Source organism: Falco cherrug, chromosome 12, assembly GCF_023634085.1.
Source record: "Falco cherrug isolate bFalChe1 chromosome 12, bFalChe1.pri, whole genome shotgun sequence".
NCBI lineage: Eukaryota > Metazoa > Chordata > Aves > Falconiformes > Falconidae > Falco > Falco cherrug.
In genome coordinates, this window is record NC_073708.1 from 18,445,883 (window position 1) to 18,465,675 (window position 19,793).

General features: G+C 41.7%; 1 long non-coding RNA gene across 1 annotated transcript in view; it reads right to left on the reverse strand.

Moving 5' to 3' along the window:
- The window catches only part of LOC114017631 (uncharacterized), a 73,124-nt gene that overhangs the window by 13,440 nt on the left and 39,891 nt on the right, over positions 1 to 19,793 (reverse strand). The window lies entirely within an intron of this gene.

Sequence of the window (19,793 nt, forward strand, 5' to 3'; positions counted from 1 at the left end):
CACACTGCACTTTGCTAGATCCCCTTGGAAAACCCTGCAAAACTCAACAAGAAGGGAGAATGAAGCTTGCTTTCATCTCAATGTGATCCCTCTCCAGACTTCTCTTTCAAAAGCCTGTTTTACACTTTGTTTTGGGCTGCAATGGTAACTGGTGCTTTGCATAGAAATAATCATCAGTCTGGAATAATCCCAGACCACTTCATACCTGTGTCCTCTCGTCACTCACCATTTGAGACAAGCCAGGAAAGGAAGCGAGGAATGATTTTGGCTGAAATTAGGGGGAATTTTCTTTGAAAGGGAGAATAGAATTATCTGGAGTTAAAGCGCCGTAGAGCAATTAATCACTCTGTTCTTGGAAGAAATACCCCAGGATCTTTTATCTCAAGTTGTGAGGGATTTGGATTCATATCTAAGCCAAACTGTGTATTGCAGATTGGGGCTCCTCCCTATGAGGAGGAAAATGTAAGTGTTGTGGCATTGGGTCCATAACTCTGTAGAAACTGTTGTCTGCCAATCAACCGGTTCTTTTTCTTTTTTTCCCCCTGTGTGTTTATCTTCCTCATGGATATAATCTCCAGGTACGTGCCTTGTTTACTCTGTGAGATCTTACAGAATTTCAGCAAGGAGATGACCGGGCCAGAAGCAGGTTTCCCATACCCAGCTGAGGTACTGCTCCCACTCATACACTTCGGGGCTCTGAGGTCATAGAAAATAGGCCTGGAAAGGATCGTCCAATACCTGACAGTAGTCCCCAGATTTTTGACTGCTCTGTCATAGAAATCCTCCAGTGACGGCAACTTCATCACCGCTCCAGTCAATTATCCCAACAGATAACTGTCCTTTCCTAAGTGACAAATACAGTCTAACAGTGAGAGAAACTGATTGCTTTCTTAGACATACGTTTTGCTCAAATACAACCTAAATGTATTTATGCCTTTCACTTTGTTTCTTCTCCATTTATTTCTGTCTGTTACCTCTCCTTCACCATTTTTTTTACTTCATATCTCTCTCTTACTGCCTTACCATTGCTACATTAAGCCACTCCCTTTCTTTTTTGCCTTTTGTTCTATGTGCTCTTCAGCACCCCTGTATTTCTTCTCTCCTTTGTGTCTTTCCAAACACATGAAAAACATACTCACATGTGCCAGTGGCCTCGCTACAGAGACCTGTCTCTTGTCATCTCCCCAGAGGGGAGCCAAAATGCCACATTTTCATTCATTGCAACAAAACCACTTTTCTTAAACAATGAGAAATTATACAGATATATTCATACTCAGTTCTAAAGGTGATGCTCTTGAGGTGTGACTGAAGAACATAGCTAGCTATGGAAAGGACATGATCTGGTCTGAACACGTGTATGCAAGGTGGGCATTACATAGCTTCTAAAAAAGGAAATTCAAACTCCAGATGCCTGCTCTCTGCTGACTGTTAGGGTATTTCATGTACAAAATTAGTTACAACACAGGTTTGGACCTACAGGTTAAAGAACACCAGATTAAGTGACTTTGTCTTTAATTTGCGCCAGGGCAAGTGCCATCAAAAAGAGTTAAGGTGGAACATCACCATAGGCAGAGTTGTTTTACTTTTGTCCCCTCAGGTCAGGCCCGTTGCATTACTTTAGTGTACATATAATATTTAAGTACAGAAGTGTTCCTGTGCACTACAGGCTGCTTGGCTGAACAGGTATTTGGGATGTCAAGATAATCTCCAAAACTCAGTGCAGCTCAAACACCAGTGTTTCTTAAAAAACAACTGTTCCAATTTACTCTGTCAATTTTTGACAGAAACTTATCAGAGGTGACCCCCCCCGCCACAGCATGAAGCAGTACGATAAATAAAGGGGAGGGCTAAGGAAAGCTTACTCCACACTTAAGAGTAGAACACAAGTTTGTTTTCCAGCACAGCTGTTTCATGGCACGTTGCTGCTGCAGTATACATTTTTTTGAACTGCAGTATTTCCTATCTGCTTTGACCAGGGTCTGTGCTTGAAAGGCCTGAGTGCAGTGGTCTGAAGCAAGACTATTGCAGGCATCTGATAAAGGAGCCATTTGCATTAGCACTGAGGATCCACAGCAACGAGGTCTCAGACTGTGTCTTTCCATAGAAGGTCCAAATATAAAGCAGGGAAACTAATCTTGGTCTTGGGAGACAGAGGTTCTTTGTCCCCTGCATGATCTCAGGCACCGTATTTCCTCTCTTCAAGCCTCAATTTTTCCCTGAAATAGGGACTGACAGCTTCCTGTCTTCTCTCTCTGGACTTAAGGCTTTTTTGGCTAGTGGCTGTTCCTGATTATGGGTAGGTCTGATGACTGTGAGTCTGACCTCCAGGAGGCCTCTGGACACTTCTATATTATATTTGATAATGAAGCCTCCTGTCTTATCCAATCAAGACAAAAAAAGTAAGTCAGAGGAAACTGGCTCAGCACAAAATGGCAGCCTCAGTAGAGTAAAGTCAGAGCCATTAGCTATTGACTACTATAGAAATACTGAAACTGCATCAAGGATTTATTTTTTAATTGCTATTTAGGGATTTAAATGAGATTTTTAAAAAGAAAGAAAGACAGAATGTTTAGTCTACAATCACTCTTTGCTGCCAATACAGGCTATCATATAAATTACTTAGACACTTTTAAAAATACATTATTTACTCAATAACCCATAATGGGTCCAGAGCTCCTTTTACACGCTATTATAGAAGTACATAATTGCTGAATTTTCAAATGGATATTTCTTCTAGGCAATAGTCTGTAATGGCTCCTTCAAAGCTCTTAGGCTTTTATCGTATGAAGGCCTAAGTAGAAAATGTTTAGTTCACTGATCATTGACCTAATAGAGAGCAACAGCTGCTCTGGAACAACTATTGTCTGCTAGGGCAGATGATGTATGAATGACATTTTAAAAAATTCTTGGAAGTATGTGCTAGGGAAAAATTACTGTTCATGTACAAAGCAAATACTGCTGATGAGATCCACAGAGTTCTTTTGTTTGGTTCTGCTTGGTTTAGTTTTTTAGTTTCTGTATGAGCCCAAGAACCAAAAGAAACAGTGGGGTTTGGGTATGAAATGAAAACTCAGTCTAGGACCCATTCAGGTCAATGAGAGACATTTCCATGTTCTCAGAGGTCATACAGCTCGATTAAAAGCTGTCTTAAATGAAAATGCAGGTATTTGGTACACATCACAACATATGAAACTGAGTTCTGAAATCAGAGAAGTAACGGATGCTGCAGTGGGGCAAATCACATTTCTTAAAGTCATACCGAAGAGAGAAAACCCCACAGGCCTATCCTGAACTTGATCCAGAAAGGAAATAGGCAGCTTGACATGTTTTCAGCACTATTGCTATGAATCTCACAATTACTGAGCTGCTGTTCTCTACTTACATTTATCTTTGAAGTCTGCTGCTTCCATTTCAGACACAAAGAAAGGTTCAGGTTCCTAAAAGCCTGGTGTAAGAAAACACATTTTCTCTCCCTGCAAACTTTGTGCAGTAAAGCCCAAGGAGGCACTACTGGCAAATAAATGTCAACCGGGTCTAAGCGAAGGACCAGAGAGTGTGGATGTGAGCTGGGGACAGTCAGGCAGAGAGCTTCCAAAAGGCTGAAGGACACCACCAGCTAGGAGCCTGATAGGCCAGGGGAGAGGACCTTGCTGTGTGGCACAGCTCCCTCATGGGCTCAGCGCTGGTGGCAACGGGAGGTGCAGCTCACCAAAGGAGGCTACTGAAGAGCCAGCTCAGGAGCTGGATGTGATCCTAACATGTTGTGCCATCAAAGCAGACCAACTATCCCCAGCACAGCGATGGTTTGTATGTGACCTGACATGAGAAGCTCTCCCATGCCTTTTATCAGTGGACTTCTCCAGTCTAGTAAAGCTCCCTGGGACTTCTAGTATTCTGGCATGATTAACAGGAAAAAATACTGTTTCTGGCAATTCTAATAGTTCCTTCTGTTTGATGCATCTGATCGAAGAGAAACCGAAATCACAGACCAATATGCAACCAGGCTGTACCAGTTAGCCTCATCATGCAAATAAGGCACACTTGCAGGTGAACTTATTAGACATCAAATAGTTTTAGGCACTGTGGATAATGAAGGCAGAACGCTTATGTTGCAACAGTCAGAGCTGAAATTTAATCATGTTGTTGATACCTATTGCAGCAGTGAACAAACACAGAAACAGCCACAAAAATTAAACTGTTAGAATGAAAGAAAGGTATACACCAGACAATAATAATAATAAAGGACACAAACCAAGAAACATAGTGGTTTCAAGAAGGCATAATCTTGCAAGTTAGATCTGGAAAGATTTTGAGCCCTGCTTCTTTTGGCTGAGCAGCTGCAAAAGTGGGGGTTGCAAGGAGAAGTTGATGGGGTGTCACTGCCTGTTCCAAGAGAAATGGCTCCTATGTAGCTGTGGGGGTGGCCCTGCAAGGGGAGAGGGGAATGCCCTGTAGGATGATGCTTGGAAATTCAGCGCGAGGTGAAACATAGCCCATGCTGGGAAGCAGCATCTCCTAGGAAAGAATTCAGAAAGAAACAGAGGAACAGCCTCCTGGGGTGGAAGTTACAACAGAAGTTACACAACTGACAGGCTGGGTTAGCAATCTGGTAGACATTAAGAATAAATAGTCTGCAGAAGCATTAGCCCCTTCTGTCTCAATAAACCCCTCACACGCTCCCACCAACCTTTACACAAACACCTGGGGAGACCCCGAGCAGACCCACAAAGGTTTGCTTGTTTTAAGAAGCAAAGATGAGATCCAGCAGGTGAAAGCTGCAAAATGGAAACATTTGGATTCCTTTTGGCAGACAGAAATGGCTAAAAATACCGTTTGGCATTTCTTCTAATACCAGTTGGTAGTAGAAGAGCTCCAAAGATGTCAACAGGAAGCCCTAGAGGTTAGAGGGAATGATGTAACCGCATGTGACATAATGCTTAGTGTAGAGATTTCCTGGAATTGATTAGTGCCATTCATGATAACAGCAGCCAGCGAGAGTGTGAGGACTGGGTGACGGCCCAGGCAGCATTCAGGCATTGGATATTTTTCTTTCTCTTCTAATGCGATGTCTGGTCTCATTGTTTCAGATGCATAACACAGTGACGGCGTGATATTCCCATGCAGCTTTGCTGGGAAGGCTTCGAAGCAGTGCACTCCCCAGCAATGCGCAGCTACTCCCACGCTAAGGGTCACAGAGAGACAACTGCAGAGGTGGAAGGACAATGAAGACTCCTGGGTCCTCCTTTCTCTAGACTATCCTCCCCTCCATTCCTCTCTTATTCCTTGAAGTATAAGATGCAGTCAGGTCATCCTCATCAGTATATTGTGTTATGCCTAGTCTATATAAAAAAGCTATGAACTGCCATCTATATTTAACAGGAGGCTCTGATCTATGTGAGTGGGTGGAAACTGATAGTGACAATGGATGCTGACAATGGCACACAAACTTCACGGCACACTTAAAACTTTTAATTGCATTTTAAAGTAATGTAACAAGGCAATGTTTAATGAGTACTTTGTTGAAGAAATTCTGACTTTATAAGCTAATTAAAGAGAAGGAAGGGTTGCTGCACTAGGGCAACAAACCCAGGCTGCTGAATGTCTATACTACGGCAACGTGTAGTTCAGATTCAATTGGCAGCCTTGCAAATCTCCAGCTAGCCAGCATGAATGATTACTTTTTTTTTGACTGGCAAATAAATTATCATTATCATCATGATTATGTTAATAGAAAGAAGTAAAGGATAGGCAAGTAGGTTTTTTTGCCAGGGCTGGTAAATTTTCATGACACTTTTTGCAGAGCTGTCATATGGCTGGGTTAGATGAAACTGGAAGGCTTTATGTGCATAGCATTTAACTTTAAACATTCTTCATGGAAACTTACATGGCATATAATTTACATATTCAATACCAGTGACAATTTACTTCTCCCATCTGAGCAGGGCTTTCAACTATGCCACTTGAACTAAATTAATAAACAGTAATTAGAGAATGTTGTGCGAGCGAGCTGTTGATGTTGAGAAGATTCTAATCAACACCTTCTTTTAAGGGCCAATTAAAGCTGAATGTATGCAATATAAACATCTTCTTGTATTTAGACATGAACTGGCGAACAAGGTAAAAAATAAAAGTCAGAACAATTACAGCAGGTTAGAGATGATCCAATGGAATGATGAATCTTCATTAATCATAAAAGCAGCAGTAATTTCTAAAAACCACTGGCCACCTTCCATGGTGAAGCACTAACAACTTGTGCAAGGTAATTCTGACTAGGATAAACCCTTCATGCTTCCATTGACAGGCTTTTATCTGAAAGCAGCTCTGCATCTGCCTCCAATTTCCACTGCAGTATTCACCTGTCTGTAAGACAACCCTGCATCTAAAGTGAGTCCAGAGCTGCAGTAGAACGAAGGCGTCCCTGGGGGGGGAGGCAGTAAAGGCGAATGTACTCGTGCCATTAACACTGCCTCGTAGCAGAGCTGGAGGCTCCCCAGCAGGTGATCTGGGGAAGGATTTGCACAGCACAGCCCCCACCAGCACCACTGGTGGGAATACAAATGCAAGGATGAGCCTGAGCAAGATGTAAAGCTGCCCCAAATTGTCTCACATCTATTACTGGGGAAGAGCAGCACAGGGGCAGTTATGCCAGAGCAGCTAATGAACTCGTACCTGTTGCCTGTGTGTACTCCTTCAGTCCACTGGTAACAGAAGTGGTTTATTCCTGAAAGGTGGATTTAAGACAACCCTTGTTTCCCAAATTCCTGAAGGACAGAGGAAAGGCCATCTTTGATTTAAACAGAGATGATACTTAGTGTACCAAAGGGAGCCTGCAGTAGCAACACAGACTTGTGTATCACTATTATGAACTGTCAGCAAGTTAAAAATAAGTGTAACTTCATCCAAACCACAGCTCACTGCTTCCTAAAGCACATCCAAAAAAAAAAAAAAAAAAAAAAAAGTCATCTAAGCTGGTGCAATGAGGCACATGCAAAATTTGTCCTCCAAGTTAGAAGATACAACAGGCTAATAAAGGTAAGGGAAACATCTGTTCCAATACTGCACCAGTATCATTTGGAGAAAATGACTGCATCACTTACGGCCGTTTGGTATCCAGAAATACTACTACAGTAATAAGATGTTGTCAACTCAGCCTCTACTGAAATCTACAGGAATTTTACTTGTTTAAGAATTACAGGATTAGGCACATGATCAGTGTTTCTTCCCTTTGAAAATAAACATTTCCACTTACTATTTCTACAGCGGTGCAAGATCATTATCTTGTGACAGTATTTGGTTCCACTGGCATTATCTCCTAATTAGCTATTTAAAAATATATGTAAGAGGGTGGAGGTGGTGAGTGGACTTGCAAACTTGACAGGTCTGATATGTTCTTACAAGCTCTGCTAATCCCAACCATTGAAAATATATTAGTAAGGCACAGCTAGCACTTTAAAGAACCACACAGCAAAAGCCTCATGTCTTGAACTCCGGGAGCTCAGCATGCTGCAAAGGGTTCTTGCTCCTGGAACAAAGCCTTTGGGCAGGGGAAGGGAGCAGGAGCAGGGGGGAGTGGGAAGCAGGACATTAAATAGGAAACCAGCCCTGGGAAGAGGGCACCATTGAAAGGCTGATGACCTCTACAGTGCTGCAGCCCTACATTAGAGTAATATCATCATCTAAGGTGCTTGGTGTAGGACTTCGGGGGACTTCTGAAAAGCCAAGCACAGAGAAGTTTACTAGGGATGAGAAGATGCAACTAATACAAAGGGAAAAGATCTAACAGACTAACTATTTGATAACCCCTGCATTGTCTCTATAACCTGAGAAATTACTGCATTTATAGGCACAAAACGATAAAAGCTTTCTCCAAGATGCTTCGTAATATATGAGCAGGTCTGGGATTTCAGTCTGTGGCATGATAAGAATTAGGAAGATGGGTATTCTTGTGTGCTGGACTTTGTTTTTTCTCCCAAGAAGTAGGTTTAATTCCTAACAAACTCTCTTTATAAAAAAGAAACTAGGACACATGTATACACAACAGGTCATTTTGATGGTACTCAGATGCACACAGCAAGCACCCCCTCAGCAACAGTATTCTTCTAACCTTCAGCAGAGCTAAGAACTATGATTTGTTTGTGTTTCTGAGTTGCTTTTAAACCTCAATTCAGTAAATGTGTCGGTGATTTTCAGGGTGTTCCGAACAGTGGAAGGCAGCAAAGTAAATGTCTGAAGAATACTGATAATATGAGACAGGCTTTAAACTGCCATTTACTCCAATATCTGCAGTTCGATTCAATATGCAGCAGGCAATATGATTTTTATTCTGATCAGATGGAATTTCTAGGCCGGAATCCGCTTGCAATAACCATGGTCCATCAGTAACTTCACAGCAAACAGGGAGGTGCGGAGGAAAAAACTGATGTAAGCAGGAAGGGAATGAGTCTACATTAATGTCCTCTATAGATTTTTGTTTTCCATTGAACGTTTTCTCTTGCCTGAAGTCACTTCTGTCTTTTTTTCACACCTCTTCAAGTCACTTGGTGAATAAATTAAATGAAATTCCTCGCTTGCTCTTAATACTTTTTAAATGCAAGCCAAGCCTCTTGGCTTTTCATACCTGGACATCTACTTTTTTTTTTTTTTTTTTTTTTAATGCTATTGGATAATTCCTCTCTCTTTCATAGGCTGGTGCTTTGGCCCATATGCACCCTGTGCGCTCTGTAAGGCTCATGCATAACTGCAATGGACGATTAGTCCAACTAAGTCTCCAGCAATTTCAATGGCTTATGCAAGAGTAGATGGGGCACAATATGTAATTTCAGCTTTTTTTGTGAGGGTTTTCAATCCTTCCATGAACTAAATAATTTTATCAGTTTCTCTCTCTTTCTTTCTTTCTTCCTTTTTTTTTTAAATTTGTCCCATTAAACTACAGAACTGGAACATATTCATGAATAGTTTCTTTCTGCTTTAACTCAAGGAGTTCCTGACATAACAAAACCCGGTAATTAACTGGCTTGAAGACTTTTACAATAGCCTCTTTAAATAAGTCCTAGTATGCGGTACTTGCAGCACTGACTCCACCACTGCAATGCACCCTCTATTAAACAAGGTTTGCTAGTCTGCCTCAGCATTCTTGGCTGTTTTCTCCACTGCTCTCCTGCTCAGAAACACCAAAGTCCTCCCACGTTTCTTTGTGTGGCAAAAGCTAACCAGCTCTTCCACGATGGGTCCCTGCTCTCAATCCACTTGGCTTTGTGCCACTTCCTTAAATGCTCCAGCATCAGAGGGCCACTTGCCACCAGCATTAGGACGGAGTGGCAGGTCTCCAGCAGCTGCGCATGGCTCAGCCTCTCCTCCTAGCCAGTGTCACAGGCTGCTCCATCTTTCAGCGCAGATGCATTTTGGCACACTTTGGTAGTCCCCACTACCTGCCCTCTGCTCCGCACCTACTCAGAGCAGGGAGGGGCTCTTCCTGGTGGAAGAATCAGGCTTCGATTTTTCAGATTTTACTCAGCAGTGTGTGATTTATAGCTGGTGCATGTTGGCTCCAAGCATAGTTGGTTTTGCCTACCCGTGCTTATCTCCCCCGGTTACAAGACATTCTGTTTCTGATGAAAATATTACTCTGATGAGTATTTCTCTGGCTCCACCATACCTTTATGCTTCCTGCTAACTAGCGCAAACCTTATTGTTGCTGTTCCTAATATTTTGCATCATTTTTAGATCTAGCAATTTAGTTTGTAAATAGCATGAAAGAAAGTATTAACACATCTCTTCCCCCAGTGCTCCAGACAGATTGGTTCACTGTGGAACAATTGCATACATATGTGCTAGTCTATATTTCTTGTAAAATCAAATCATGTAAGGATGCCTCAGCCAGAACAAGCCATAAAGCTAGGCAAGGCATGGAAAAAAAATTCCCAAATATGTACTGCTAAAGTTACAAAACTATAAAAAAATAATGCAGAATTGAAAAGGGCAAAGGAGACAAAACGTAAACACAAGCTTTTATACGCTCTGTGTAATATAGAGTGAACGTCATTTTGACATGCTGGTATCATGAGCTGCCAATGTAGTTCAGAAAAGAAAGGGATATCTCCAGAATTATGGCAATGCTGCTCTCTTGCATCAAAGCCAGTTACAAGATCTATGTCTGTGGCTGCCAGGTCTAACTGCCTACTTGGAAACTAAAAGCAGGAGAAATAATTTCCTAAATAATTGTATTTAAAGTGTCCAGAAAGATCATGGATCTTCAGAAGCCGCTTTGGAAACACAGCCCATTTTAGTGGGGGCTCACATGCACCCCCCTCAGTGCAATGAGTGCCTCGCTGCGGCTGAAAGCCCCCAAATCTGCTGCACTCAGGCCTTCTGTAGGACATCAATGAGGCAATTGTAACACACGGCTAAGTTGATTTTGCGCCTTTGAAAAATCTCCTCCTTAACAGAAATACTTCATCACTGTCAGCTGAACACGTTTAACTTTTGAATTAATGTTATTTTCAAGAGGTCAGACATGTGACAGTAACAACAGTCTTTTGCCAAGCCATGTATTTCAGGTCTGCATCTGGATTTCCCCAGAGCCTGGTATTGTTTAAATACAAGTAACTGACTCTCGCTCATCACTAATGCAAAACTTCTGTTCTCCGGACTCCTTCAGGGCCCTGCTCATGGCCTCCTTCCCCACGCAGGCATGGGGAGGCAGATCCACTCGGTGCCTTCTCCCACGGTACACACTGCTTAGCAGGTCAGAGGGACCTAACAGCCAGCAGCTGGGAATAATGGCAGTCATTTTCCCTCCCATTTTGTCCCCATCCCAAAGACCACCAGGTGTTTCAGCAAAAGTTTAGATGATAGCCACATGGTTTGCGAAAATTCACGCCTCCACCAAGGGCCACAGCTGCCAGGCTGCCCCAGTTGCAGGGACGGGAGCCCTTCCAGCACAGCTGCCAGTCTGTCTGGCACTCGCAGGGTGGTGGAAAGGAGCGAAAGCCTCTGGGAAGAGGGATGGTGGCTGCCTGCTCTCATGGCTGGGCTCTCACAGAGGAAGAGGAAGCCGGTCTCCACTCTAAGGGTGGTCTGTTTTATATGACATTGCATTTGTATGAAATACCAAATCAGTGCTCTGTACAGTGTCTTTTGGTGGTTATACAGACCTAGGACATTCAGAAGTATTTCAGGAAGAGCTATTTGTGGAGGCACATGTAGCTGGAAGGTGCCTGGGTTCTAGCTTTGGTGGAAACAAGTAATGTGTCTGCCCCACGGCACCAACCCCTGCGACTCCAGAAGCCATCGGCTAGTCATAGCGGGCTTTGGGACAGGTCTGGTGTGTGCGTGGTGCTGCAGCCCAGTCCCCATAAGTGAAGTCGCAGTTTTCTGCAGTACAGTTGCACAGTGAGCCTGCTCTCACTGAATTAACTATTAACAATACCAAGTAATACTGCATAAACACTGACATTAGTTTTCCCCACACAGTAATGTTATAAAACCCGCTCTGCTGCTGTGAGCTGCTGAGAGGATTTTGGGAGGCACAGCCCCCCTCTCCAGACCTATCTCCAGGGAGCTGTACACGGCCAGTTCTTGGGACTCCTTTTCTCTCTGCCTCTCAGCATGGGGTGTGTGGGGGGGTGTCCAGATCTTCTATCAGTTAAATTTTGTTTTCCAGCCTGCTTTGTAATTCAGATAGTGTTTTTGTTCACTTGGCTGGCACAGAGTATTTTCACCACACCCTTGTCTCTTCAGACAAACAACCTCTTTTCTAACCTCTGGCAGGGCTAAACCTAGTGAGTAAGAAGAAACAGTAGTTAAGGCATATTAATAAATAAAGCCACCCTGAAGAAATACCTGCACAAAGCAAGATGAATGGGCATCATCTACCTGGACAGTGTTTCTGCTAAACATGGGAGGAATAAATCAGACATGTCAGGTACCCTAGGACACCTGACAAACAGGGAACAACGTTTCTTGAAACCGTAGTTTTATCTCTGCTTGTTTGGATCAAACACTTGTAATAGTTGTGGATTAATTTCCTTCCCATAGTCAAAACAATAAAAGCCAGGCACCATTTTATTAATTTCCAAACCAGTGTCAGATAAGCAGAATTGCATTTAAAAAAGTAAACACCCTGCTGTAGAATTGGAGGATATGTAAGCGTTTGGGGCTTTTTTTCCTGTGTCTATAAAAGGGGGAGGCGTTTAGCATTATGAATAGATTTCATTTTGTAAGTTGTGCTACAAAGCACTGATAAGGCAACGGGAAAGCAGCAGAGAATGAGGCAGAGCAGGAAGAAATACCACCCATATTAGGACACAGCCACTTATTTAGTCGCTCCCATTTGAATAAAGATGCCATTGTTCAGCCAGAAGAATGTACATATTCACAGGCCGGGCACAGAATAGCTCAGTGTATCTAGAACTCCAGAAGTGTCCAAATTACAGCCCCAGGGCCAAAACTGCCCTTGAGTCTTTCTGAAGAATGACCCTCTGCTTAATTAATCAGTGCTTTAACTGTGAGTGATCCCAGGACACACTTTTCTCAGGCCTTTTTCTTAGCCCTGCTTGTTCAGAACAAACCTTTAAATGTTCTCTGGCTGATTTTTGACCATTTTTTTCCCCTTTCAAGATTATTATTTCCTGTTTTCCTGTGAAAGCTCATTAGAAATGAAGACCAGCATCTAGATGATCTCAGTTCAGTTTACTTGGATAGGAATGATTGACTTGGGATGGAGAGACACTGGCTCCTTTTCAAGGCCTACCAAAAAAGATTAAGTCTACAGACTCCCGGAATATTGCTACTGCAATTTTCCTTCCATATACTAAGGAAGAATTATAGCAGGGCTGATGAGTTTGTACATGCCATTCTGTTAGTCATATTTGATCCCATCGCCATAACTCCAGCTGTTGTGCATGGGATCCTTACCAAGATCTCTTTCCCATTTACCCTGCGTAAGACAAGTTTGAATTTACAGCACTGAGAACTCCTTCTTGCTGTCACAGTCCAGGTTGTCTGAATTCTCATAAAGCTTTTTTCCTGCCTGGAACTGAACTGAGTTTCAACGGCAATAGAAATGCATCAAGACAATGAAAAACATTGTGCAAAATTTCTCTCCAAATTGGACTCCACCTTTTCTAGCCAGCTTTGACGATAAAATTCATCCTATTCTAATTGAAGTTAAACAGGGAATGTCAAAGGTTTTGCTTAAAAGGAAAACAGCAGTGTCTTTTTTTTTTTTAATAGTGATCTTTAGAGTGAAAACCAAATGAATTTTGACCATCCTTACAAACTTGTAACAAAATATACAAACTAAAAAATGTCAAGGTTTTTAAAAAGTCAGCATGAATGTTTTGAAAGGCTATAATGATAATATAATCTGCAGCTGGGGAAGCTGGAGCCATACTGTTTGATAGGCCCTATCTTATGATATCCAATATTAAGCTAAGTAAAATGATATGACCGGATGGCCTAACTAAATTTAGTAGTCTGGTGAATTGCCACTCTACTAAATTTAGTCAGCCCGTAATGGGCATTAGATATCTACAGTCCAAACGATAAAATGTCTTGCTTTTTTAGACTCCCAGCGAATGCACAATATACTATGTTGCACTATTAAGAAATAAGCAAATCTGCAGGGGAAACCAGGGGAAGGGAGGAACCAGGACTTTAAGGTATGCAGAAGGAGTCAGAGTATGCAAATCCACAGCCTCATGCTCAATGCTACTCCAGCAGCAGGCAAAGGTGCATGGGTGCTCCCCAGATAGGTGACCCAAAGGGGGCAGAAGAGAAGGGCTCTGTAGGTGCAGTAATGCTCCCCACTATAAAGCTGCCACTCCAAATGTAGTTTTGTGTTAGAGCCATGGGAAGAAGAGTGGTTACAAGTGGGAGCTGGGCTTTCTGAGCCTTGATGCTCTTACAAAACATACGCTGGCTGCATTTTCATACCATTCCTTCTACATTTTCTAATTCTGGGCTTTGTAATCTTGATGGTAAACAGGGCAGTATTATTTCTATGTAGATTTCCATGCACCTGTGAGACAGCTTTACAGCTACGAAAACTGCTAAGTTACTTTTATCAAAACCATATCTGAAGTGTTACTTGCATAGTTCCTGCTGTTTAAGGGGATTTCTGCTTCTCAGTCCAAGCGTGCTGTGACCTCTCTACTGGTGTGAAACCATACAGGCCACCATCTATCTTTTTCAAATGTGAAATCTAATAGGGTCAAAAGCTTTTAAAAATTGTGATATTAATGAGCAGAGAAGAACAGTAATTGAACATGAAAAGCAAGCCCCATAATATCATTCTCATGTCCTTAAAAAGAGTTGCATCTTTCTGTCGTATAAGCAGCTACTGGATGCCCCATGTAACCCAGTGATAACTGATTACAGACAAGAAATAGTGCCCTTGTCCTCACTTCAGTTCCTAGTACAGCAATGGAGACATAGCCTTGATATTCAGCAGGTTCTGCAGAGCTAGCTTTATACTGAAGGCTGACTATCACAAACCACAAGTTAGCATTGATCCCATCCCTACAACAGGCACATTTAACCTGTCTGAAGTTCTGTATGCACATTCTCTGCAAGAAGCAATTTTATTGATCATAGCTGGGTGTACATGTTCGACAGTCAAACTCAGAACAGTGGTTTTAAAAAATAATATGTCTCAAAATGATCAGTATAGAAACTCCCCATTTCCTTAATCCTTTACACTAAAAGGGAACAAATAGCTCTTTTTGGCAGGGGGTAGGGGTGGGGGAGGGGAAGCTTCTAAAACAGTAGCTAAGAAAAAAGTATGAAAATAAGATCAGTATGGCTATTATCTGTATGCAGTCCCTCCACGTAGGCAGTGTTTTGGAAACAAGAGACAGGAGAGGGACAGCTTCAAAGTTCAGAGCATTTTGTTCATTTTTGACATTCCAATTTTCACTCTGAATTTACCCTTTTGCGAGATTTTAAAATCTGTGTTCTCAATAAATGGATGTGGAAATTGTGATCACCCTCTTTGAGTCCTCTCCTTGTAACTTTTGGAAGGGTTGGCCATTTTGACCCCAGTTGCATTTGGAGGTTGTGTAGGTCTCAAACACACAGGGCTATCACAGATATCACAAAGCGCACCCCTACCAATGTCCCTGCAGAGATGCCAGACCCACCCCCACCTCAGAGGGGCTGTCACAGGAAAATCCTACTAGACACCAGAGAATCCAACTACAGCATCTCAACACACTAGGAACCAGGGTGCCCTAGTTCTGCTGCTCACACAGTAACTTGTTTTTCTTTTTATAATTATGTCTTAATCATTCTTTATACTGAAATAATCATAACATATTTACAACCAGACTCTATTTTAATTTTTGTCTTCAGATCACTTTCTGTGTGGCCTCATACTGCCATTTCCAGCCCAAATGACACCCTTCCTATCAAAGCCGATTTGGATTTCTTTTTTCAGACACAAGTTTGCAAGGTATTTTTGTCAAATGATTTACTCAAGTTCAGATGTTACAAATAGACCTGATGGTGTAATGAGGCACAGCAGCAACTCTGGATCTGACCCAACATGTATTTGGTGTCTCCCTGCTGTATTTTCTAACTCTGTAACAAAACCTTATTTGTGTTGCACGGCTTCATAACCCAACAGACATGATGCTTGCCTGCTCACTCTAGTTGTGCTTCTTACTTTTAGTACAGATGAATATTACTGGCCAGTAACCACTAGCATCATTTTTCCAACATCATTAGCATTTTTTTGTGGCTGTTGTTGCTTTTTCTTTTCTGATATGACTTTTCCCCATCTGCCATGTTTTTTCCAAACTGCTTGTAAATATTTGGAAAAAAGCATTAGTTTTGCATTGGTCTTAAGGCAAGCTTCATCTAGATTTCCTCACTTACATACATTAATGTTTTACAAGTTTTCTCCCCCTTGCTTTTTAATCAAACACCTGTTTTCACAAGGCCTTCACTTCTTTCTAATTGTCAGTCCTTATTTTTGTTAAAAAACTTTTTTCTTTTTAAAAAAGTAGTTCTATTGCTCACCCATTTAAAAATCATAATTAACTTCATCTCCTTCCTCATTTGCTAATGTGTCTATTTTCTCTCCAGTATTTCCTTTTCCCCTGATGCACTCATGAAGTCTCTCTTGTTTCTTTTATCCCCTTTGGCTAGCTTTAACTCGTTCTGCCTTAAGCTGGGGAAAAGGAGACCTTCAAAACACAGTGCCTAGAACTTCCATGATGTTTTATATTTTTAAAGTCTTTTGCAGACTCATTAACTTTCATAACAGGCCAGTGAGGCAGAGAAGTATTATCAACAGCTTTATTTTGATGAGGAAAGTGAAGGGGTGGTCCTTAATAATTGATGCTGACTGCAGAGGGAATGCTCCAAGGGCCAAAACTCCTGTCCATGTGCTCAGGCAGGTAGACAGCTGAGCTTGCTAGTGGGCACAAAGCAGCAGCAGTGAAGTTGGAAAGCTGAGCTCAGGGAAGTGAGTGCAAAATCTCTCTTTCAGCTGCCTTTTTTTCAGTTTATTTTTCAGGTGAAGACTCTACAGAGGTTACCCACCCAGCTCTGTTCAGCTCTGCCAGTCAGATGTTCCTTCATAATATTGGTACACCTGGTTAAAAATGCTATGGGACAAAGCAGTGCAATTGTTTGTCTAGAGGATATTTAAAAAAACCCCTGTCATTACTTTATCCAAGTGCCTGACAAACACCTTTACTCTTCAATAGCCATCAGTCTTAGGAAAACAATTTCAAAACCATATGCTCAAGGTGCTTGAACTAAGATTTAACTACCCCCATTTACACAGGGGCATAGCAAGGATGTATATGCTCATGCAAATATGCCAGCCTGGGCTTCCTGCAATTTTCTTCAGTTTTGTTGTACCCAGACATCACTATACAGAATTATCACAGCATTCTTAGTTTGCGGTCCGTGGACCACTAGTGGGCCACAAGACATCAGGAAGTGGAGGATGAAACAACTGCACATTTTCCAAGGAAGACGGAAAGTCTAAGCCATACAAGCATGTTCCAGCGAGCAAACAAAGAGAAGGGAGTGGAATCAAATTACCAAATGAACAATCAAAGCTTATCTTAAGTTTTGGTTGGTTTGCAAATGAAAAGCTTTGTGGTTAGATGTGCAACACAGCCTGGGGATATTTTTTTCATGATGCTAAACAGTGGTTAAACACTACTTTGCTTGTCTGGAAGTCTAAAAGGTTAAATGATATTCATGAGACTCTTTTCTTCTAAGCTGGTGTCAGCAACATCTTCATCACCCTCGCTTGAACTATGGTGCATCACAACACTGCTCTCTAGCATGGAAGGCCTAGAGCTTGTTGTATCCTGCCCCTTATGCTAGCTGACCAAGAGGATCCTTACTGACCCCTCTGAGGAGTCCTCTCCCCTTCCCCTTCTGTCCATGCTGCCCTCCATGCCCCCCACGCCTCTCCCACAGGCACAGACAGGATGTGCTCCCCTGCAGCCAGGGGCTTCCAGAGGGTGAACGAAATCTGGTGCCATGCTGCAATTTATGAGGCTGGCAGCCAGATGAGATCTAAAGCTGCAATTTTCCTTTCTCCTAGGGGACTTCCCAGGGGTGGAAAGTGAGATGTGATGGTCTGGTTCCTCCACCTCCAGCACCTTTTCCAGCAAGAAGTCCAGGTTAGTTTCTTGATCTTCATTTGTGCATGCGTGTGTACAGAGGGGAAAGCAGGGGAAGTATCCAGCCCCTAAAAACCACTTGGTTAAGTTCTGCTGAGCAGGAGAGGCTCAGCACCTAGCCTGCTTAGCACTCCCAAACTGCTTAGCACTCCCAAACTGTGCCGGCCAAGTACCCAGTTCAGATGTTTATGGAGGTTTCTTTCTGAGGGCTGAAAGCTTGCATCTGTGCTTCCAGTTCAAGTTCTCTCACAAATTTGAACAAAAAGCTTGTAAAGTTCAGCATCCTCCAAATTGCCCCATATAAGTCGCTACTGAAACCATATCCAAATGGCTCCCCCCCTGCCATACCTTCCACAGAAATGACCTAAACTTTGTCAGGTTCACACGTCCCTAGAGATGATCTCATTTCACTGCTTCAAAAGAGCTTTGGTCTGCACAGCCTGTAGCAGCAAATTTACACTTCAAAAAGCAGACAGCTTTTTCCACATCTTATTCACTTAATGGGTGAGAATGTAAAATTAGTTCCGTTGCTGATGAGGACCTTGAGCCAAATGAAAAGTGTTCATTTGTCAGCACAGACTTACAGCCTGAAACATGATTATATAGCTAATCCAATAATGGGTTTTGATGCTGAGCATTTATTTATATACAGTATGTCTGTTATCTGTTGATAATCAGGCTCTACAATTTACTCCCTTTTGTGTCATTAGACTTAGCAACATCTTCCAGACATATTACATTTGCGTGTCAACATACAAACACACAAAACCTTTCTGACCAAAATACTCTCTTTGCCTATTTGCCTTGAAACAATGTTTGAATTTGAGCTTTTTGCAGTTTAAAATATTAGTAGGAAATTAATCATTTTAGACTGAGAACCTCTCTGCATCTTAAAACCTTAACAGATTAGAATTTGAAACATAAATTTTGTTTCCTTATCTATAACATCATATGAACTGATTTATTCTTTTTTTGCCTGATGTGCATACCAATATCTAATTATCCCAGGTATAAATTTGTATACATTAAATGGTCCCTGTCCTAAAATATTCCATGTCCTAACATCAGACAGTATCTTAGACTTTGTTAACTATGCAAACACCACTATTTGATGACTGCACAGATTCACCTTTTATAGAACAGAAAGTGAGTATAACTTGTTAATGCTAAAATCAGGTGTGGTTCTTACCTCAAGTACATTAAAATCAAACAGAAAACAAGAAAGTTGTTTGCTTTTACTTTTTCAACTTTTTACTAATTTCTATTGCTACCTAATATGCCTGCAGTTGTATGGATGACTGTAAATATCTAACACTGAATTACTGGGACAGTTTACTGCTCATTTAAATATAGAATACATAAAATTCAAATATTTAAAATGGGGAGGCATTTTCATGGCTATGCTATAGTATGATACATTGTAACATTCACCAGATAAAAAAAACCAAAAAAAGTCCATGGGAAAGTAAAATCACTCCAGTATTAAACTGGGAGTTAATTGCAAATATGGGGCACACCTGCAAACTCTGCAAACAATCCTGCTACACTACACAAGGCAATTTCTGTGCTAAAGGATAGTTCTGCCTGCAGAAACACCCAGGAACACCTCTGAAGATTGGGTGAAGCCTCTAAATTTGGCAGTTGGGAACTTTTCAGAAGTAAAGCTATTAAGTAAAATTTACCTCAAAGCATACTGCAAATCAAGGGTGCAGGTGAGATGCAAATGGTGTATGAGCCAAAGTCGAGGTTCGCCACTGCCTCACCTAAGAGCAGGATCAGGCCTCCCTGTGTGCTTTTGTTTAGCTGAAATTTACTCTACAATAAATACTTATGTATTGCTGCAACATGATGTTTTATTGGGCTGCACTAGTTTACTAAAAACAGCAGGCTGGTAATAGCAGTGCTTGTGGTTTTGCCTGTAATTCATTTGTGCATGGTAATGCACAGGGAGAGATATGATACCAGATAATAAGGCAAATTAAAAAAACGACTAAACTCAGTACTTGTAATATACAGTATATTAGGACCATGTTCAGACAGGCTGATTCTTTGGATATTTTTATTTTTTGTTTTACCTCGGCAAGGTAATTCATTAGGTATTCGCTTGGGTAAAGAATAAATGAATATAGCATACATTACATCCTC